We start from the raw sequence: 24,491 nt of genomic DNA on the forward strand, positions 1-24,491 counted from the left end.
CATAGGCAAGCACCATGGTCTTGTAGCGGATGCGAGCTTCAACTGGAAGCCAGTGGAGTGTGCGGAGGAGGGGGGTGACGTGAGAGAACTTGGGAAGGTTGAACACCAGACGGGCTGCGGCATTCTGGATGAGTTGTAGGGGTTTAATGGCACAGGCAGGGAGCCCAGCCAACAGCGAGTTGCAGTAGTCCAGACGGGAGATGACAAGTGCCTGGACCAGGACCTGCGCCGCTTCCTGTGTAAGGCAGGGTCGCACTCTCCGAATGTTGTAGAGCATGAACCTGCAGGAGCGGGTCACCGCCTTGATGTTGGCGGAGAACGACAGGGTGTTGTCCAGGGTCACGCCTAGGCTCTTCGCACTCTGGGAGGAGGACACAGCGGAGTTGTCAACCGTGATGGCGAGATCATGGAACGGGCAGTCCTTCCCCGGGAGGAAGAGCAGCTCCGTCTTGCCAGGGTTCAGCTTGAGGTGGTGATCCGTCATCCATACTGATATGTCTGCCAGACATGCAGAGATGCGATTCGCCACCTGGTTATCAGAAGGGGGAAAGGAGAAGATTAGTTGTGTATCGTCAGCGTAGCAATGATAGGAGAGACCATGTGAGGATATGACAGAGCCAAGTGACTTGGTGTATAGGGAGAAAAGGAGAGGGCCCAGAACCGATCCCTGGGGGACACCAGTGGTGAGAGCACGTGGTGCGGAGACAGCTTCCCGCCACGCCACTTGGTAGGAGCGACCGGTCAGGTAGGACGCAATCCAGGAGTGAGCCGCGCCGGAGATGCCCATCTCGGAGAGGGTGGAGAGGAGGATCTGATGGTTCACAGTATCAAAGGCAGCAGACAGGTCTAGAAGGACAAGAGCAGAGGAGAGAGAGTTAGCTTTAGCAGTGCGGAGAGTCTCCGTGACACAGAGAAGAGCAGTCTCAGTTGAATGACCAGTCCTGAAACCTGATTGGTTTGGATCAAGAAGGTCATTCTGAGAGAGATAGCAAGAGAGTTGGCTAAAGACGGCACGCTCAATAGTTTTGGAAAGAAAAGAAAGAAGGGATACTGGTCTGTAGTTGTTGACATCAGTGGGGTCGAGTGTTGGTTTTTTGAGGAGGGGAGCAACTCTCGCTCTCTTGAAGACGGAAGGGACATGGCCAGCGGTCAAGGATGAGTTGATCAGCGAGGTGAGGTAGGGGAGAAGGTCACCGGAGATGGTCTGGAGAAGGGAGGAGGGGATGGGGTCAAGCGGGCAGGTTGTTGGGCGGCCTGCAGTCACAAGTCGCAGGATTTTATCTGGAGAGAGAGGGGAGAAAGAAGTCAAAGCATAGGGTAGGGCAGTGTGAGCAGGACCAGCAGTGTTATTAGACTTAACAAACGAGGATCGGATGTCGTCAACCTTCTTTTCAAAGGGGTTGACGAAGTCATCCACAGAGAGAGAGGAGGGGGGGGGGGGGGGGGAGGAGGATTCAGGAGGGAGGAAAATGTGGCAAAGAGCTTCCTAGGGTTAGAGGCAGATGCTTGGAATTTAGAGTGGTAGAAGGTGGCCTTAGCAGCAGAAACAGATGAAGAAAATGTAGAGAGGAGGGAGTGAAAAGATGCCAGGTCGGTAGGGAGTTTAGTTTTCTTCCATTTCCTCTCCGCTGCCCGGAGCTCTGTTCTGTGAGCTCGCAGTGAGTCATCAAGCCACGGAGCTGGGGGGGAGGACCGAGCCGGCCGGGAGGATAGGGGACACAGAGAGTCAAAGGATGCAGAAAGGGAGGAGAGGAGGGTTGAGGAGGCAGAATCAGGAGATTGGAGGGAGAAGGATTGAGCAGAGGGAAGAGATGATAGGATGGAAGAGGAGAGAGTAGTGGGAGAGAGAGAGCGAAGGTTGCGGCGGCGCATTACCATCTGTGTAGGGGCAGAGTGAGTAGTGTGGGAGGAGAGCGAGAGAGAAAAGGAAACAAAGTAGTGGTCGGAGACTTGGAGGGGAGTTGCAGTGAGATTAGTAGAGGAGCAGCATCTAGTGAAGATGAGGTCAAGCGTATTGCCTGCCTTGTGAGTAGGGGGGGACGGTGAGAGGGTGAGGTCAAAAGAGGAGAGGAGTGGAAAGAAGGAGGCAGAGAGAAATGAGTCAAACGTGGACATAGGGAGGTTGAAATCCCCCAAAACTGTGAGGGGTGAGCCATCCTCAGGAAAGGAACTTATCAAGGCGTCAAGCTCGTTGATGAACTCTCCAAGGGAACCTGGAGGGCGATAGATGACAAGGATATTAAGCTTAAATGGGTTAGTGACTGTGACAGCATGGAATTCAAATGAGGAGATAGACAGATGGGTTAGGGGAAAAATTGAGAATGTCCACTTGGGAGAGATGAGGATTCCTGTACCACCACCCCTCTGACCAGATGCTCTCGGGGTATGCGAGAACACATGGTCAGACGAGGAGAGAGCAGTAGGAGTAGCCGTGTTTTCAGTGGTGATCCATGTTTCCGTCAGCGCCAGGAAGTCGAGGGACTGGAGGTTGGCATAGGCTGGGATGAAGTCAGCTTTGTTGGCAGCAGAACGGCAGTTCCAGAGGCTGCCTGCGACCTGGAACTCCAGGTGAGGGGTGCGAGCAGGGACCACCAGGTTGGAGAGGCAGCAGCCGCGCGGTGTTGTGCGTTGTTTGTGTAGCCTGTGCAGAGACGAGAGAACAGGGATAGGCAGAGGCATAGTTGACAGGCTGTAGCAAATGGCTACAAAAATGCAGAGGAGATCGGAGTGAAATGAGCTAAGCATCTGGGAGAGGAGAGAGGGGGGCCTCCCTCACCAAAAACTTCTACCTCAGAAACTAAAATTGTTTCACTGAACAGTTGTTCAATGTTTAAAGGAATAAACTCAAACCCACTTTATTCAGCTAGCCAACTATGACACCATAGCTGACTAGCATGCTAGCATCCAATAACACACAGTTTAACACACAGTTAAGCACCAATACTCACAACAAACCACCAATAGTGTGTTAACTAGCTAACCAGCATGCCAGCATCCAGTAACACACAGCCAAGCACAAACACTTGGTCACAGCAAACCACCAATAGTGTGATAACACACTAAACAGATCATTCGTGTCTGTGTCAAGTTCCTTTCATGACGCAGCAATGATTCAACATTGGCTAGCTAGGACAAGTATATTGTAATTAGCTACTACCGCACCGTTCGCTGGTCGTGCTGGGTAGCTAGCAATGGCCACTGTGTTGGCTTTGTTTGAAGAACGGCTAGCTAGCTAGCTTCGTGCTACACCCGGCACACAATGGCTACTGTGTTGACTCTGACTCTGTTCGAAAAAACGGCTAATTAGCTCGCTTCGTGCTACAGCCGGCACGGCGGAAGACACTGCCAAGACACAGTAGCTACCCACGATACCTAGCTATGACGCCGTAGCTAACTAGCAAGCTAGCATCCATTAACACACAATTAGCACCAATACTTGGTTACAACAAACTGCCAAGAGTGTGTTAGCAGAGTGTGTTAGTTATTCCCTATGAGAGATGTACAACTGCGCATGTGCGAAAATAAAGAAAGGGCATTCCCGCGTTCTGGTTGAAACACCAACGATGAACATGTGTGTTTATTCCTCCGTTAAGTAAGCCGGTATTCCTGTCCTGAAGATGTCAGCACCAACATAGCCATTAGCCGTGAGTCACTTAATAAAATAGCTTACGCCTGTCAAGGCTAATTCCAGCAGGCACCCCTGGGTTAGCAGGCCTTTTCCACAAATTAGGGACGTAGGAAGAGTAACAGTGGCTTGACCACGGCCCAACCTTGACTAGAATTATGGCCAATGCTAAGGCAGGCACTCGAACCCCCTCGTTCTTTCTCTGGTTTTCCCACCTACCTGTTTAGTGTATCTAATGTTCACTTGTTTCGTTGGCTAAACTGACCTATTACACCTCAATGCTACTCGCACGGATTTCTTCAGCTAACGCCTTGCTAACTATAGCTAGTTTATTAGCCCACTGGGTGAACACTAGCTGGCTAACACAAATCCTCAAGGCTAAGCTTCAACTAAAACACTCATAACCCGGTTAGCAATATTTTTCTCCCGGAGTTATAATGGGCCCCCATACCCCATGGGACACAAACATAGCTCTCGCCCGAGTCCAGCGAGTTTTGTATGGTTTTTACCAAGTACCGGCCCATGCTAGCTTAAGCTATGCTACTAACCATCACGGCAAACACTAGCTAGCTAACCACCATCTAGCTATTGCTAGCTTGACTCTCATTTTGTAGTTCGCATAGCATTAAGTTGGTTTGTGATACTAACCGAACCGGTCCCACCATACGGAGATCCGGTCCACAAGACAGCCTGTAACAGGTTAGCTAACGCGGCAAGGATGGCTGTACCACTGCTAACCTATGCTGGGCGAAACCATCACAGGGCCTACCTCTGTCGTTTTTGTACTCATCAACTTTTCCGGCCCCACCTACTAGGTTCTCCGGTCCAAGAGACTCAAAACCAGGTTAGCTACTGCATCAAGACTAGCCTTGCTAACACCTGCCAGGCAGACCCGGATATCATGGCAACCTCAAGGCTCTGCATGAGGGAGAGGGTCAGTTCGCTAGTGCCAGTGCTAACTGAGAGACCAGTGACACAGCAGGCTGCAAACCCACAGTTATAGTCTCATAAACTACCTTGAATTGCTGACAGTGTTTCTTGCTCTGAGACACTTTCAACCCTCCCTTCGGAATTGTCACGTCTTGATCAGAATGGACAATACAACTATGGTGGCTTACATCAAAGCCAGGGTGGTACTCGTACCCTGCGCTTACTTATTCTGTGGAGCAGAGCACACCTACTGTCACTACGTGCGACTAATTTCCAGGGTGTACTGAACGTAGGAGTGGAATTATTTTCCAGATACTCCATCCCCAAGTGGTGAAACAGATCTGCGAGCGATGCGGTCAAGCATCCATAGATCTCTTTGCATCACACGAAAGCGTGCACTGGCCGCTTTTCTTCGCGCAAGTACGAGACTCACCCCTAGGGTGTACAAGCTGGCTGAGGGTGTTGACCGAGGGTGTTGCTTTATGCTTTTGTTCCCCTCATCCTCATACTCCCCACTCTAGCCAGTGAAGAAGGCGGCTCATCCCTCACCTTGGTATCCCCCCGATGGCCAGGCAAACTCTGGATAGCGGAGATCATTCCACGCACCACCTTTCCGTTCTACAGAAGAAGTGCGGCTCCACCGTTTGTGTCCAGTACGAACATTGGGCATATACAGTACTTGATAGAACGAGAGCTTTGTGCAAGAGCAACCAACTCTTTGTGTCCTGGGCACCTCCCTGCAAGGGGACGCTGCTCTCTCATCAACGGTTATCACATTGGATTGTCAAACCTATTATATTGGCCTATAATAGCAAGGGGCTATAGCCTCCAGAAGGCCTGAGGGCTCACTCTACCAGAGGTATGGCTACTTATTGGGCGCTGCTTAAGGGCATCTCCTTGAAGGAGATTTGCATTGCGGCTTGTTGGGCATCCCCTCATACGTTTATGAGGTTCTACCTACTAGACGTTACTGTGCATTCTTTGGCGCATACGGTTCTCAGTGTCGGGGCCTCTGAGTGTTAATACACTGAGACTACCTGGCTTCGGAGAGCATGTGAGAGACAGGAGTTGGCCATATCCCATTGTGAGAAATTAAAACGAATAATTGAAAGAGAATTTAAGGTTCCTTGGGTAACCCTGGTTCTCTGATATTATGAGTGAGCTATCTCACCACATTCCCCTACTTGCAAGAATGTGATGAAGTTTGACATGCTTGAGAATGACCAGAAGGCGGGCAAGTGGCTCTTTAGTATGAAGGGAGGGGCTCACCTCATTCACCACTCAACCTGTCGATCTCCGACAGGCGTATGTGATTGGTTCTTCGAGCTTCAAGAGATTTTGTGAATCCCTACTGTGAGATATCTCACTCATAATATCAGAGAACCGGGGTTACGCAAGTAACCTTAAAATTCCATACTGTATATTAAATTATTGTATTGCTTAATGTTTTGCTTTTTGTAGCCAATAAAAAAGGTTAGGTTTTGATGCACTAGATCAAAGTCCAAACTGTCTCTTTCTGTGTCTTTGATCAGTTCCAGTGTTGTTGAGGAGCTAGCATTATATGTCAAACTGTTGGGTGATTGCACTGAACTGAACTGCATCCTCATTGCATGTTTTGGAGTTCCAATTTTATGTCTCCACTTCTTCTTAGGAGAGGAGTAGGTGTTCACCCAACGTGAGACGAGGTGCAACCAAAAAATTATAATAACGCTATTTTGAGCCTTTTCCTTCCTAATCCACTTACATATACCCCACTGGGAACACACTGGTTGAATCAACGTTGTTTCCACATAATTTCAATTAAATTACCAACATGTGGTCATCACACTTTTCACCAGAATGCTTGTCCCAGTTCTACTAGAGACATTTCAGAGATGAAGAACAGAATATGGAGAAGTATCCTTCTCTATCTGACATTTGGTTACTTTAATTTTCAAAATATCCAAGCTACTTTAATTTCAGTCAGAAAATATAAAAAACAGTGAACACTGCTTTGCTTGAAATTAATGTTTTTAAGTGATTTTGTATACAAGTACTCAGGAATAAATCCTATTTTAAGTTGAACAATGTGTATCAAATCATAATTAATTGATTTCAATGGTAGAGTAAAGATTTGTAAAGATTTGTCTCTCTGTTAGTAATGGGGAATAATTAATTGAGTGATTACTCCAAACAATACAGCACATCACCAGCCAATAGTCAAATGACCAATCAATGTTTGATAAAGGGGTTTATTTTCTCAATAGTATAATTGACTGAGAAGGAAATACTGACTTCTGCCAGATAATTGATATAGGCAATTGATAGTTGTATAGAATATTTATGAATACATTGAAATACAGTTTTAATTCTGAATCCAATATTCATTCAATTTAATTTCAAATAATGAAATACAAATACCTGTACATGTAACAAAAAATGCAATAATAATTAAATGTGTAATTCAATTTGTGCAATACAAATTCAAATTTTAAATGCATAAGTAAACAAATCTAAATGATTTAATTGAAATTCAATTTCTGTTAGCACTAATATCACTCCATACAGGGGTGTTAAAAAAACATGTTCTTAGAGAAGTGTGGTTGACAGGGTAAACGTGAAAGATGAACATTAGATTTGTGAAATAGTTACAACATTTAAAAAACAGACATTGCATCTCAAATACTGAACTGTACATATTTCTAGAATCTGAAAATGTATAGAGAAGTAAAGGTCACATCTCTGACTGAGTTCAGAACAAGATGACCTCTCAAATAACATGCTTCTTGAAAAAAAAGTGAATTGATGCATGTGATAGATTCATTTGGCTGCTGGCTCTTCTTCAGTTTTGTCTTGCTGTGGGCATCAAGTTTTTTCAGCTGTACATTTATGGGCAGCTATAATATTTTGAGTCATCAGCCCGTTTATACCTGCCAACATGGGTCCTTTGTCTGTGAGCACTAAAGGGCAATTCCACCACTTTCAACTTCATATTCATCATCTCCAGCATCTATCGCTAAAAAGATAAGAAGAAAGGTCCCAAAATAATGTGTCTCTGTGACATCACAGGATAGGATAAAAAAAGAAAAAATGTATTTTCAAAACCTGCAACAAGTTTCTAGCCCATGGGAGTGTATTTTCTTGCTGATGATGTCATCAGGTAAAATATTTTTACAAAACTTAGAAATGTGCTTTTTTCACATATGTTGACCATGGTATTGTGCTGGAGATAATGACAATGAGGTTGAACAGTGGTGAAGTTGCCATTTATGTGGCTTTAGCTGTACCTTTAATATATGGGCATTTTCTGACATTGATTACCACAAAAGTCATTACTTTGTTTTTCGTCATTAGTTTATCTACTGAATGTGCCTTTGTCTACTGGTAAGCAAATCTCCTATGCTTATGGTCATGGCAATTCCTTTTTTTCCCATTGAGTGAAAAACGTATATAGCATAATTTTGACATAAAAGTATGGTGAACTCACCAGATACATTCATCGAGTCGTTAAAGGGCAACTCTGCCACCTTTCAACTCCATATTCATTATCTCCAGCGTCAAACCAGTGTCTACAGTGCATTCAGAAAGTATTCAGAACACTTACGTTTTTCCACATTTTGTTACGTTAAATTACATTAAAAAAATTCCTCTGCAATCTACACACAATACCCCATAATGACAAAGTGAAATTGTAGGAAATGTATTAAAAATAAAACATAAATACCTTATTTACAAAAGTATTCAGACCCTTTGCTATGAGACTAGAAATTGAGTTCAGGTGCATCCTGTTTCCATTGATCATCCTTGTGATGTTTCTACAACTTGACTGGAGACATGATTTGGAAAGGCACACACCTGTCTATATAAGGTTCCACAGTTGACAGTGCATGTCAGTGCAAAAACCAAGCCATGAGGTCGAAGGAATTGCTGTAGAGCTCAGAGACAGGATTGTTGTGAAGGCTGATCTGGGGAAGGATACCAAAAAATGACTGCAGTATGGAAGGTCCCCAAGAACACAGTGGCCTCCGTCATTCTTAAATGGAAGAAGTTTGGAACCACCAAGACTCTTCCTAGACCTGGCGGCCCGGCCAAACTGAGCAATCAGGGGAGAAGGGCCTTGGTCAGGGAGGTGACCAAGAACCTGATGGTTACTCTGACAGAGCTCTAGACTTCCTCTGTGGAGATGGGAGAACCTTCCAGAAGGACAACCATCTCTGCAGCATCCCACCAATCAGGTCTTTATGGTAGAGTGGCCAGAGGTCACTCCTCATTAAAGGCACATGACAGCACGCTTGGAGTTTGCCAAAAGGCACCTAAAGGACTCTCAGATCATGAGAAACAAGGTTCTCTGGTCTGGTGAAACCAAGATTGAACACTTTGGTCTGAATGCCAAGCGTTACCTCTGGAGGAAACCTGGCACCATCCCTACGGTGAAGTATGGTGGTTGCAGCATCATGCTGTGGGGATGTTTTTCAGCGGCAGGAACTGGGAGACTAGTCAGGATCGAGGGAAAGATGAACGGAGCAATGTACAGAGAGATCCTTGATGAAAACCTGCTCCAGAGCGCTCAGGACCTCAGACTGGGGCGAAGGTTCACCTTCCAACAGGACAATGACCCTAAGCACACAGCCAAGACAATGCAGGCGTGGCTTCGGGACAAGTCTCTGAATGTCCTTGATTGGCCCAGCCAGAGCCCGGACTTGAACCCGATTGAACATCTCTGGAGAGATTTGAAAATAGCTGTGCAGCAACACTCCCCATCCAACCTGACAGAGCTTGAGAGGATCTGCAGAGAAGAATGGGAGAAACTCCCCAAATACAGGTGAGCCAAGCTTGTAGCGTCATACCCAAGAAGACTCGAGGCTGTAATCACTGCCAAAGTTGCTTCAACAAAGTACTGAGTAAAGGGTCTGAATACTTATGTAAATGTGATATTTCTAAAAACCTGTGTTTGCTTTGTCATTATGGGGTATTGTGTGTAGATTGATGAGGGAAAAAATACAATTTAATCAATATCAGAATAAGGCTGTAGTGTATCAAAATGTGGAAAAGGTCAAGGGGTCTGAATACTTTCCGAATGCACTGTATGTCTATATCGTATGTCATGTATTTGAAGATAAATATTTAGTGTTTTACATACAACATTTTGCTGTAGTGGCAGAACCTTGTGGAACATAACACCTGTCTTGACCCTCTCTCTCTTCTTCTCCCTGCCTCCCTCTACTCCTCCAGGAGTGGAGTGAGTGATCACTCTCTGAAGATGGAGATCGCAGGCTCCATGCCCCCTCTCATCCAGGAGATGCGTAAAACTCAGAGGGTCTGGAGGGCCAGGGGGCCGCTCCAGCAAAGGAGGGGCTCCACCAGGCAGCTGCTCAGCCTGTCCCCCAGCTCAGCCCGCAGCAGTCCGCCTGCACCCTCCCCTTAGACGGGGGTCCACTGCCACCCCCCAGGCAGAGACAGCCAGAAGGCATGACTACAGACGGAGCCAGCTAACTGACAGACTCCCAAACTGTGACAAACCAGGCCATAGTAGAGTGGGGTTAGGAAGAGGGCCAAGCCTGGGCCCAACCAGGACGGACTTTGACACTTTTAGGGCACATGCAGGCCTTAATGGACAGACAGCCGTCCCCCGTCCTCCCACTCCCCTTTTCTCAGCCCCCGGACCGGGTGCCAAAAAGGGCCTATCCCCCCCCCCCACAACACAACAGCACTGCCTCTGTAAGTCTGTTTCACAGTATCAGCACCTCTCTATTTCTTTATCTATCACAACAACGCAACTGCCTCTGTTTAAACACTATCAGTATTTATCGGTCTGTCATTCCGTACTCTTGTGACACATCCGAGTACCTAGCTATTCCCTAGCCTTGCCCTAGATCAGTTTCTGCTGTCTTGCCAATTCATGACAATGAAATAGGAGTTGTCAAGACAGCACAAACTGATCTGGGATCAGGCTAGCTATTCCACCACCTCTAACCAGACTAGTGTAACCTTCCTACCACAGGAGGTTGGTGGCACCTTAATTGGGGAGAATGGGCTCGTGGTATTGACTGGAGCGGAATGAGTGGTATGGTATCAAATACATCAAACAGATGGTTTCCAGGTGTTTGATGCCATTGCATTTGCACCGTTCCAGACATTATTATTAGCCGTTCTCTCCACAGCAGCCTCCTGTGCTACCTACCCATCTCCTTTCCAATGCGTCTACTGTTCAGTAGGAGTGGATCTGTCCTTCACAATGGATCGAACGCTGCTCGTGGCCAACCTCACTGCAGCCAGTATCACAACGCACAACTGTTTTTTTCCTGCACTCTCACTTGTAATGAAATCAGATGCACAACCACCATTTGAGGATAAAGTACATAAATAACTGTTTTGATTATGTCAGATCATTGGACGAAGAGAATAACATTTATTAAAGAACCCTGTTTGTGTGTGTTTTTAAATGTTTCTTAACTGGGGGTGGGTCCACCATTAGGCTGAAAAGAAGATTGTGGTGGGACTTTAAGAGCAGTATTTCATTGGGCCTGGGACTATAGCAGGTCACGTTACAAGAACAAATACAAAGTTCAGAGACCCTTTAAGGGTTATACTACAATTTATGTTTGGGAGGGGGGGGTTATTTTTTAGGGTCTGTGCATTTATTATTGGCCCCTCAGTCTAGTTTAGAGCATATATGTAGCTCAATCGTCGTGTTTTATGGGTCTCATATTCTTGTTTAAAAAAAAAAATGTTAATGGTGTTTGTGGCATTGAGCTCAGTGTTGTGTGCAGGCGCAGTTTAGTGGAATTGGTGGCCAGACCAGAGACTAACCACATTAGTGGGCCAGGATTTCCTGTTTTGTGACAGTGTACCGCTCTTCTCTGTCATTGTAACTCTGGTACCGGAAAGTGTGTAGAAGATCACACATTGGTTTCTTGTCCATGGAGGTAGCATTGCCAGAACATGGTAATTTAACTCTCAATTTTGCTTAATCAGAATTTTAGTTTTGCTCATCCATTGTATTGTAACTTTACCCCAGAGGTAAATATTACAATAATTTACTGGCAAGTGTTGGCGATAATCATATCTGATATTGGAGGGCATTACAAGGATCATGATGGGGACAATTCTACTCTCTATGGCATTAGGTGTTTCTTTGTGTATTACAGTAACTAAGTTTTCATAAAGTAAGGTCTTTCAAGTGCCTTACATGAACAACAATAGACTCTATATATAGATCGGTATCGGTTGTCTCTGTGACTCCTGCTTTATCCAAGTACAGTATGATATTGTCTCTGTCTAGTGTAGCCTTGTTTCAATTGGCTATGATTTATATATTGGATATACTAATGTCTGCAATGCAATTTTTACAGGCTAATTTGTGGATTCTGGTATCCATGAACGTTGCTAACAAATGACTTGTTACAGAGAGTCACAAAATCGAACTAACCTAGAACAAAGGACTCATTCCCATTCCCATTTCTCATTACCACTTTCTAGTCTCACACAGTGGTGGAGAAAGTACCCAATTGTCATACTTGAGTATAAGTAAAGATACCTTAACAGAAAATGACTCAAGTAAAATTGGAAGTCACCCAGTAAAATACTACTTGAGTAAAAATATAAAAGTATTTTATTTTAAATATACTTAAGTATCAAAAGTAAACGTAATTTCAAAAAAATTATACAGTGCCTTCGGAAAGTATTCAGACCCGTTGACTTTTTCCACATTTTGTTACATTACAGCCTTATTCTAAAATTGATTAAATTGTGTTTTTTCCCTCATCAATCTACACACAATACCCCATAATGACAAAGCAAAAACAGGTTTTTAGAAATGTTTGAAAATGTATTAAAACTAAAAAACAGATATCACATTTACATAAGTATTCGGACCCTTTACTTAGTACTTTGCTGAAGCACCTTTGGCAGCGATTACAGTCTCTAGTCTTCTTGGGTATAACGCTACAAGCTTGGCACACCTGTATTTGGGGAGTTTCTCCCATTCTTCTCTGCAGATCCTCTCAAGCTCTGTCAGGTTGGATGGGGAGCGTCGCTGCACAGCTATTTTCAGGTCTCCCCAGAGATGCTTGATCGGGTTCAAGTCCGGGCTCTGGCTGGGCCACTCAAGAACATTCTGAGACTTGTCCCGAAGCCACGCCTGCATTGTCTTGGCTGTTTGCTTAGGGTCATTGTCCTGTTGGAAGGTGAACCTTCACCCCAGTCTGAGGTCCTGAGCGCTCTGGAGCAGGTTTTCATCAATGATCTCTCTGTACTTTGCTCCGTATATCTTTCCCTCGATCCTGACTGGTCTCCCAGTCCCTGTCGCTGAAAAACATCCCAACAGCATGATGCTGCCACCACCATGCATCACCGTAGCGATGGTATTGGCCAGGTGACGATCGGTGCCTGGTTTCCTCCAGACGTGACGCTTGGCATTCATGCCAAAGAGTTCGATCTTGGTTTCATCAGCCATAGAATCTTGTTTCTCATGGTCTGAGAGTCCTTTAGGTGGCTTTTGGCAAACTCCTAGCGGGCTATAATGTGCCTTTTACTGAGGAGTGCCTTCCGACTGGCCACTCAACCATAAAGGCCTGATTGGTGGAGTGCTGCAGAGATGGTTGTCCTTCTGGAAGGTTCTCCCATCTCCACAGAGGAACTCTGGAGCTCTGTCAGAGTGACAATCAGGTTCTTGGTCCCCTCCCTGACCAAGGCCCTTCTTCCCCGATTGGTCAGTTTGGCCGGACGACCATTTCTAGGAAGAGTCTTGGTGGTCCCAAACTTTTTGCATTTAAGAATGATGGAGGCTACTGTGTTCTTGGGGACCTTCAATGCTGCAGACATTTTTTGGTACCCTTCCTAAGATCTGTTCCTCGACACAATCCTGTCTCGGAGCTCTATGGACAATTCCTTCGACCTCATGGCTTGGTTTTTGCTCTGACATGCACTGTCAACTGTGGAACCTTATATAGACAGGTGTGTGCCTTTCCAAATCATGTCCAATCAATTTAATTTACCACAGGCGGACTCCAGTCAAGTGGTAGAAACATCTCAAGGATGATCAACGGGAACAGGATGCACCTGAGCTTAATTTCAAGTCTCGTGGCAAAGGGTCTGAATATTTATATTTATTTAAAATAAATTAGCAAAAAATTCTAAAAACCTGTTTTCACTTTGTCATAATGGGATATTGTGTGTAGATTGATGAGGAAGACAAATTATTTAATCAATTTTAGAATAAGGCTGTAACGTAACAAAATGTGGAAAAAGTGAAGGTGTGTGAATATTTTCCGAATGCACTGTATTGTATACATAACCATCCAGCTTTACAAATAGTGTAAATACCACAACAGCATATGGAAATACTGGTTGCTTGCTTGGTTTACATTTAAAGTTGTTTATAAATGTGTCAATAACTATCTATATATAGCTTACTAACATTTACAAATGTAGCAATAACAATTCATAGATGGTGAGCAAACTTATATTTTAAAAAATGTCAGATTTGTTACTGGACATTATTATAAGGCGTTATCCATTTAGAAATGGCAACTTCAGTAAATATGTGTTTAATTGTAACTTTTTGGTTGTCTGTGTTTCTCTTCAACAGCTCATCAAATGGTGTTGTATTCATTGGCAGGTAAGTGTTCATTTACACTGAATGAAAATATAAATGCAACATTCAACAATTTCAAAGATTGTATTGAGTTACAGTTCATGTAAGGAAATCAGTTAATTGAAATACATTCATTAGGCCCTAATCTATGAATTTCACATGACTGGGAATACAAATATGCATCTGTTGGTCACAGATACCCTACAAATAAAAGGTAGGGGCATGGATCAGAAAACCAGTCAGTATCTGGTGTGACCACCACTTGCCTCATGCAGCGCGACACATCTCCTTCGCATAGAGTTGATCAGGCTGTTGATTGTGGCCTGTGGAATGTTGTCCCACGTTGACATGAGGAAACCGCTCGCCCACCCGACACCATATATGCTGTCTGTCATCTTCCTTGTACAGTTGAAACCGGGATTCATCTGTGTGCCAGTGGCCATGGAAGGTGAGCATTTGCCCACTGAAGTCGGTTACGACGCCGATCTGCAGTCAGGTCAAGACACAGATGAGCTTCCCTGTGACGGTTTCTGACAGTTTGTGCAGAAATTCTTTGGTTGTGCAAACCCAGTTTCATCAGCTGTCTGGATGGCTGGTCTCAGACGATCCCGCTGGTGAAGAAGCCGGATGTGGAGGTTCTGGGCTACACGTGGTCTACGGTTGTGAGGCCGGTTGGGTGTACTACCATATTCTCTAAAACGAAGTATGGTGAACATTCCTGCAGTCAGCATACCAATTGCACACTCCCTCGAAACTTGAGGCATCTGTGGTGTTGTGTTGTGTGACAAAACTGCACATTTTAGAGTGGCCTTTTATTGTCTCCAGCACAAGGTACACCTGTGTAATGATCATGCTGTGAAATCAGCTTCTTGATATGCCACACCTGTCATGTGGATGGATTATCTTGGTAAAGGAGAAATGCTCACTAACAAGGATGTAAACAAATGTGTGCAAAGCATTTGAGAGAAATAAGCTTTTTGTGCATATGGACAATTTCTGGGATCTTTTATTTCAGCTCATGAAACATGGGACCAACACATTAAATGTTGCTTTTATATTTTTGTTCAGTGTACATGTGAACACAAGTCCCAAAAAGGTTTTAAGTAGCATGTTTGAATATCATTTAAATACATTTAAAAGTACACAGAAAATAAGTCCAAAAAGGTTAAGTAACACGTTCGTAACAAAACTTTGAATAGAACAGCTTTGACCATAATTACAGTGTTAAATTGCTTATTTCATTATTGATTATATTATTAATATTTTTCCTTATCATCTCTTTTCCTCTTTGTGAGCTGGTGAAGAGATCAGGCTGGTCAATGCCACTAGTCTCTGCTCGGGGACAGTAGAGATTCTTTACAAGGGCCAGTGGGGAAGAGTGTGTGGTCAGAAGTGGGACGTAAACGATGACAATGTGGTGTGTGGCCCGCTGGGCTGTGGAAGGACTGTGAGTGTCCAAGGTACTGTCAGTGTTGATGTGGATGCGGTTGAGGAGTCAGACGCAGGACGCATAGGCTGAGTCAAACAAGACTTTACTAACTGTAAAACAGTACCAAAATAAAGGGCCTCAACAAAGGAGGCGAGCGACAACGCAACACAGTGCGTAACAATAAACAAAGTCCAGAGTACTGCACAGGTTACACCAACGGACAGGCGGACAATAACACACAAACTAACGAAAACAACACAGGAAACTTATAGGGCACATAATCAGACTCAAACGGACACAGGTGTAACAGACAGACCAAACCAAACGCACATCGAAACATTCAACGGTGGCAGCTAGTACTCCGGGGACGACAAACGCCGAAGCCTGCCCGAGCAAGGAGGAGGAGCAGTCTCGGCAGAATTCGTGACAGTACCCCCCCCTTGACGCGCGGCTCCAGCCGTGCACCGACCCCGGCCTCGGGGACGACCAGGAGGACGCGGAGCCGGGCGTGTGGGATGACCACGGTGGAACTCAGTCAGGAGGGATGGATCTAGGATATCCCTCCTAGGCACCCAGCACCGTTCCTCCGGGCCGTACCCCTCCCACTCCATGAGATACTGGAGACCTCCCATCCGGCGTCTCGAGTCCAAGACGGTCCTGACCGTGTACGCCGGAGCTCCCTCGATGTCCAGTGGGGGCGGAGGGGTCTCCCCTATCTCACCTTCCTGGAGTGGACCAGCTACCACCGGCCTGAGAAGAGACACATGGAACGAGGGGTTAATATTCTTATAATCAATAGGCAGTTGTAACCTGTAACACACCTCGTTCAATCTCCTCAGGACTTTAAAAGGCCCCACAAACCGCCGACCCAGCTTCCGGCAGGGCAGGCGGAGGGGCAGGTTTCGAGTCGAGAGCCAGACTCGATCTCCCGGTGCGTACACCGGTCCCTCACTGCGGTGGCGATCGGCGATCGCCTTCTGTCGACGGATGGCCCGCTGCAGATGGACATGTGCAGCGTTCCACACTCCTCCGAGCGCCGAATCCACTCATCCACCGCAGGAGCCTCGATCTGGCTCTGGTGCCATGGTGCCAGAACCGGCTGATACCCTAACACACACTGGAAAGGGGTTAGTTTGGTGGAGGAGTGGCGGAGAGAGTTCTGTGCCATCTCTGCCCAGGGAATATACCTTGACCACTCCTCCGGCCGGCCCTGGCAATAGGACCTCAGAAACCTACCCACATCCTGGTTGACTCGTTCTACCTGCCCATTGCTCTCTGGGTGGTAACCCGAGGTAAGGCTCACCGAGACCCCCAAGCATTCCATGAACGCCCCCCAGACTCTAGAGGTGAACTGGGGACCTCGGTCAGACACTATATCCTCGGGAACCCCATAGTGCCGGAAGACGTGGGTAAATAGGGCCTCAGCGGTCTGTAGGGCAGTAGGGAGACCCGGCATTGGGAGGAGACGACAGGCCTTGGAAAACCGATCCACAACGACCAAAATGGTGGTATTCCCCTGGGAGGGGGGAAGGTCGGTAACAAAATCCACCAAGAGGTGGGACCATGGTCGTTGTGGAACGGGCAGGGGATGTAACTTCCCCCTGGGCAGGTGTCTAGGCGCCTTACACTGGGCGCACACCGAGCAGGAGGAGACGTAAACCCTCACATCCCTAGCTAACGTTGGCCACCAGTATTTCACGCTAAGGCAGTGCACTGTCCGGCCAATACCTGGATGTCCAGAGGAGGGTGAAGTATGAGCCCAAAAAATAAGGCGATCACGAACCTCGAGCGGAACGTACGTCCGCCCCACTGGACACTCGGGGGGAGTAGGGTCGGTACGTAACGCCCGCTCGATCTCCGCATCGACCTCCCACACCACCGGAGCCACCAGACAAGACTCGGGCAGTATGGGAGTAGGCTCAATGGACCTCTCCTCTGTGTCATACCGCCGGGACAGGGCGTCTGCCTTACCGTTCTGGGACCCTGGGATGTATGTGATCTTAAAAACAAACCGGGTCAGGAACATGTTCCACCTAGCCTGACGAGGGTTTAATCTCCTGGCTGCCTGGATGTACTCCAGGTTACAGTGGTCAGTCAGAATGAGGAAAGGGTGTTGAGCCCCCTCAAGCCAATGCCTCCACACCTTTAGGGCCTGAACCACGGCTAACAGCTCCCTGTCCCCTACGTCATAATTACGCTCCGCCGGGCTGAGCTTCTTAGAGTAGAACGCACAGGGGCGGAGTTTAGGTGGCGTGCCGGACCGTTGCGACAGAACTGCCCCAATACCGGCCTCTGACGCGTCCACCTCAACTTGGAATGGTAAAGCGGGGTCCGGATGCGCCAGCACCGGAGCCGAAGTGAACAGGTTCTTCAGTTTAACAAATGCCCTGTCCGCTTCAGCTGACCACTGCAAACGCACTGGGCCCCCCTTCAGCAGGGACGTAATGGGAGCTGCCACCTGTCCAAAGCCCCGGATAAACCTCCGGTAGTAATTAGCAAAACCCAAGAACTGCTGCACCTCTTTTACAGTGGTTGGAGTTTGCCAATTACGCACGGCAGACACACGGTCAACCTCTATCTTCACACCAGACGCGGACAATCGATAACCCAAAAAGGAGATGGACTCCTGGAAAAACAAGCATTTCTCTGCCTTGACATACAAGTCATGCTCCAACAGCCTCCTCAACACTCTGCGCACCAGGGCTACATGCTCGGCTCGTGTAGAAGAGTACACTAGGATGTCGTCGATGTACACTACCACACCCTGCCCATGCATGTCCCGGAAAATCTCGTCCACAAAGGATTGGAAGACTGAAGGAGCATTCATTAACCCGTATGGCATGACGAGATACTCGTAATGACCCGAGGTGGTGCTAAATGCTGTTTTCCATTCATCTCCCTCCCTAATGCGCACCAGATTGTACGTGCTCCTGAGATCCAACTTTGTGAAGAACCGCGCTCTGCGTAATGATTCAGTCATAGTCGCAATCAGAGGAAGAGGATAACTGTACTTAACTGTGATCTGATTGAGACTACGGTAATCAATACACGGGCGCAAACCCCCGTCCTTCTTCTTCACAAAGAAGAAACTCGAGGAAACCGGGGAAGTGGAGGACCGTATGTATCCCTGTTCCAAGGACTCGGCTATGTAAGTCTCCATAGCCGCTGTCTCCTCTTGAGACAGGGGATACACAAGGCTCCGCGGAAGTGCCGCTCCTGTTTTGAGATCTATCGCACAATCCCCCTGTCTATGAGGTGGCAACCGTGTTGCCCTAGTCTTGCTGAACACAAGTGCTAAATCCTCATATTCAGGGGGAATGCGCATTGCGGGCACTTGGTTCGGACTCTCCACCGAGGTCGCCCCTACGGAAACACCTGGACATCTCCCTACACACTGGGCAGACCACTCCATAAGAGCCCTCTGTTGCCACGCAATGGTAGGATCATGGGCGCTTAACCAGGGAAGCCCCAGCACCACAGGATATGCAGGAGAGTCGATCAGATAAAACTGAATGATCTCCTCATGACCCCCCTGCGTAGTCATCTTAAGTGGTGCTGTGACTTCTCTAATCAACCCCGACCCCAGCGGCCGGCTGTCTAGGGCATGAACAGGGAAGGGGGCTTCCACCGGCCGAAGGGGAATTCCTAACCTAGAACAAAATGCACGATCAACAAAATTCACAGCTGCGCCTGAATCTACTAGCGCCTTATGCTGGGAATGAGGTGCCACCTGTGGAAATCTCACAGGTATACACAGGTGACCAACAGAGAGCTCTGGGTAAGTGGGGCGCCTACTCACCTGAAATGACTCCCCAGTGCGTGACCTGTTGTCCCCTCTCCCAGGAGACCCTCCCCAGCACCTAGCCGCAGTGTGCCCTCCACGGCCACCGTTGGTGCTGGAGACGGCCCCCCTCGGGCTCTCTCTCCTCCTCTCCCTAGCGCCAGCACCCCACAGCTCCATGGGAATCGGCTCGGAGGTGCTGGAGGATGGAACGGACAACCCCCATTCGGGACGTCCGCGGGTAGCCAGCAGGGTGTCGAGACGGATGGAAATGTCCACCAACTGGTCGAAGGATAGGTTGGTGTCCCTGCAGGCCAGCTCACGACGAACGTCCTCTCGTAGGCTGCATCGATAGTGGTCGATGAAGGCCCTCTCATTCCACCCCGCATCCGCCGCTAGAGTCCGGAACTCCAGGGCGAACTCCTGTGCACTCCTCTTCCCCTGTCGGAGGTGGAACAGACGCTCCCCCGCCGTCTTCCCCTCAGGTGGATGATCGAACACTGCCCTGAAGCGGCGGGAGAACTCCGCGTAGGTGATGGTGGCGGCGTCTATTCCCCTCCATTCAGCGTTGGCCCACTCCAACGCCTTGCCGGAGAGACAGGAGATGAGGGCGGAGACGCTCTCGTATCCCGAGGGCGCCGGGTGGATAGTGGCCAGGTATAGTTCCACCTGCAGGAGGAACCCCTGACACCCGGCTGCGGTACCATCATATGCCCTCGGGAGCGAGAGCCGAATGCCACTGGGTTCCGGTGCTGGGAGAGGAGGACTGGCCGATGGTGATGGTAAGGTGTGCGAAGGTGTGGGCACCTCACCGGTGACCAAACGGTGTAGAGTGTTGGACACCTCGTTCATGGCGGCCCCAAGTTGCCGGATCATGGTGTCTTGATCGCTGATCCGTTCCTCCAGCGACTTGGGTGCCGCCGCTGCTCCTGCTGACTCCATGGTGGTGTGTTATTCTGTCAGTGTTGATGTGGATGCGGTTGAGGAGTCAGACGCAGGACGCATAGGCTAGGTTAAACAAGACTTTACTAACTGTAAAACAGTACCAAAATAAAGGGCCTCAACAAAGGAGGCGAGCGACAACACAACCCAGTGCGTAACAATAAACAAAGTCCAGAGTACTGCACAGGTTACACCAACGGACAGGCGGACAATAACACACAAACTAACGAAAACAACACAGGAAACTTATAGGGCACATAATCAGACTCAAACGGACACAGGTGTAACAGACAGACCAAACCAAACGCACATCGTAACATTCAACGGTGGCAGCTAGTACTCCGGGGACGACAAACGCCGAAGCCTGCCCGAACAAGGAGGAGGAGCAGTCTCGGCAGAATTCGTGACAGGTACTGCCCACGTAGGTCAGGGTAGCGGTGGCAGACCTTCTTGGCTGGATGATGTTGGGTGTAACGGCAGTGAGAGATCCCTCACAGAATGCTCACATGGAGGATTGAAACACCATGACTGTTTACAGTCTCAAGACGCCAGAGTTGTCTGCTCAGGTAAGAAATGTCCCTCTGTGATGCAATTCTTGTTGATAAAAGTAGAAATATCTTGATTATACTTGTTGAATGTGCTACTGAAATGCATTTATTTTCTCCTTAATTTTCTCCTTTTCTAATTTTCTTTCATTCCTAGTTAAACCTAACGTCAGACTGGTCAATGGGAGTGACCTCTGCTCTGGGAGGGTGGAGGTCTATCAAATTGGTCACTGGCGAACCGTGTGTGATGACGTGTGGGACTTGAATGACACTGCTGTGGTGTGTAGACAGCTGGGCTATGGGAGAGCTGATAGTGCCAGAGAGAGGGCCTACTTTGGTCAGGGCAGTGGGTCCATCTGGCAGGATGATGTTGGCTGCTCTGGCAGTGAGTGCTCCATCACACAGTGCCCACACACAGGAGGAGGAACACATGACTGTAATCATGGTAACGACGCAGGTGTTATTTGTTCAGGTAAGGGAGTCTCTTTGCCTTGTCTAGAGTAGAGTTTTATCAGGGTTTGGTTTGAATTGTGCAAAAAGGTCTCATCATAGAGAAAATCCTAAAAAGCATATTACTGCAGTATTATTGCCTGCTCTGCCACCTAGTGGAGAGTTGACCGTTGCAGAAAGAATCTTAACCCAGGCCAGATTTGGTGCTATGTGACCAGATGGAGGCAGCCTAGAACAGAGCATGTGGCTAATACAGTATGAAGACCAGCAGATACAGTACCTTCGGAAAGTATTCATACCCCTTGACTTATTCCACATTGTTGTGTTACAGCCTGAATTAAAAATTGATTAAATAGAATTTTCTCTCACCCATCTACACACAATACCCCATAATGACAAAGGGAAAACATGTTTTTATAAATGTTTACAAAATGTAGAACATTTAATACAGAAATATCTAATTTACATAAGTATTCACATTCCTGAGTTAATACATGTTAGAATAACCTTTGGCAGCGATTACAGCTGTGAGTCTTTCTGCGTAAGTCTCAAAGAGCTTTGCACACCTGGATTGTACAATATTTGCATATTATTCTTTAAAGAATTATTCAAGCTCTGTCAAGTTGGTTGTTGATCATTGCTAGACAGGCATTTTCTAGTCTTGGCATAGATTTTCAAGCTGATATAAGTCAAAACTGTAACTAGGCCACTCAGGAACATTCAAATATCGTCTTGGTAAGCAACTCCAGTATAGATTTGTCATTGGGTTTTAGGTTGTTGTCCTGCTGAAAGGTAAATTAATCTCCCAGTGTCTGGTGGAAAGCAGAGTGAACCAGGTTTCCTAAAAGAAAACTCCCTAGTCCTTGCGGATGACAAGCATACTCATAACACACAGGAGGTTGGTGGCACCTTAATTGGGGAGGACTTGCTTGTGGTAATGGGAGGACAGGCCCATGTGTTTGATTCCATTCCATTCGCTCGGATCCAGACATTATTATGAGCTGTCCTCCCCTCAGCATCCTCCACTGCCATAACTTGATGAAGCCAGTGGTACTCAGTGATGTGTTGTGTTGGATTTGCCCCAAACATAACGCTTTGTATTCAGGACATAAAGTTAATTTATTTGCCAAATTTGTTGCTGTTTTACTTTAGTGCCGTATTGCAAACAGGATGCACGTTTTGGAATATTTGTATTCTGTACATGCTTCCTTCTTTTCACTCTGTCATTTAGGTTAGTATTGTGGAGAACTACAATGTTGTTGACCCATCCTCAGCTTTATCCTATCACAGCCATTAAACAATGTAACTGTTTTAAAGTCACCATTGGCCTCATGGTGAAATCCTTGAGCGGTTTCCTTCCTCTCCGGCAACTGAGTTAGGAAGGACGCCTGTATCTTTGTAGTAACTGGGTGTATTGATACACCATCTAAAGTCTAATTAATAACTTCACCATGCTCAAAGGGATATTCAATGCCTGCTTTCTTTTCTTTTTACCCATCTACCAATAGGTGCCCTTCTTTGCAAGGCATTGGAAAACCTCCCTGGTCTTTGTGGTTGAATCTATGTTTGAAATTCACTGCTCAACTGAGGGACCTTACAGATAATTGTATGTGTGGGGTACAGAGATGAAGTTGTCATTACAAAATCATGTTAAACACTATTATTGTACACAGAGTGAGCCCATGCAACTTATTATGTGACTTTGTTAAGCACATTTTTACTACGGAACTTATTTAGGCTTGCCAAAACAAAAGAGTTGAATACTTATTTACTCAAGACATTTCAGCTTTTCATTTTTTATTAATTTTACATAATTCTAAAAGCATAATTACGCGGTATTGTTTGTAGGCCGGTGACACAAAATGTCAATTTTAATCCATTTTAAAATCAGGCTGTAACACAATTAAAGGTGGAAAAAGTCCAGGAGTGTGAATATTTTCTCAAGGCACCCCTGGTTGTGATTACTGTTGCCTGACTAAACTACATGTATTTGACCAACAGGTGTTGTCTTGCAGAAGCCTTCACTCTCCACAGACCCGGCCTATTCTGCCTTCTTGCATGGAGAGGAGGTCCAACTCACCTGCACTCTTCCATCCTGTATCCTCTGTAATGCTGTGGAATTCCTCTTCTATCTGAATAGAGACTCCATCATGTCCGTGACCGTTGGATCCTCACAGCCCAGGGCTACTTTAACAAAGATTAAGATGGATGCTTCACACCAGGGCAGTTACCGCTGTCTCTACAGAACCCTCTCCAACGGCCAAGCCATCAGCTCCCCTTACAGCAACGTTACTAAAGGTGAGGTGGTAGTTGGGAAACAAGTGTTGCCTAATCTATATCGATCAGTGGAGGCTGGTGGGAGCAGCTATAGGAGGACGGGCTCATTATAATAGCTGGAATGGAATTAATGGAACGGAATCAAACACATCAAACATATGGAAACCACGTTTGACTCCATTCCAGCTATTATAATGAGCCCGTCCTCCCACCAGCTCCTCCCACTAGCCTCCACTGATATCTATATATTTAGTATTCATAGCCTTGATAGAGACGAGAGACTGATTACCTTGTCCATCACACACACATTTCTCAGCTACAAGGTATGAATATGGAATTACATTACTGTCAAATTGCTGTTTACTTTCTTTCCAGTGGTCCTGCTACAGCCCAACATCTCTCTCAGTCCTCCAAATGGAGGGATGTTTTGGGAACCTCAGGGGCCAGAGGTGACCAGGGGCCACAGCTTCTTCATCACCTGCTCCATTCAGCCACAGTATCCTGGAGGCCTCTTCTATCTGGACTTCTCTGGGTCCAACAGAACTGAGACTAAGCCAGCAGTCAACCACTCTGCCTCCTTCCACTTCCTTGTTGCAGAGTATAAAGACCAGGGGAAATACAGCTGCAGCTATGGAGTCAACGTCTCCACCCGGTTATTCAGGTCGGCTAATAGTGAACTAGCTGTCACCATTAGAGGTAAAATAACACATGCTTAAAATGTTTTTTTTTTTTTAAATAGCTTTTACGTGAGAGAAAAGTCATAATATTGTAACATGACTTATCCTTCATATCACATTTTTGTTTGTTTTTATATTCTATTAATTTGCCATTTACAAGTCTTGATCTGTAGGTCTAAACCTTGAAATACCTACATTTTCTTCAGCATTCATGGTCCCCATCATTGTTTCTGGAGGGACTGGTGGGGTAGCACTGCTGTT

This window comes from Coregonus lavaretus (genome assembly GCF_964263955.1).
Source record: "Coregonus lavaretus genome assembly, contig: HAP1_SCAFFOLD_742, whole genome shotgun sequence".
Classification (NCBI taxonomy): domain Eukaryota; kingdom Metazoa; phylum Chordata; class Actinopteri; order Salmoniformes; family Salmonidae; genus Coregonus; species Coregonus lavaretus.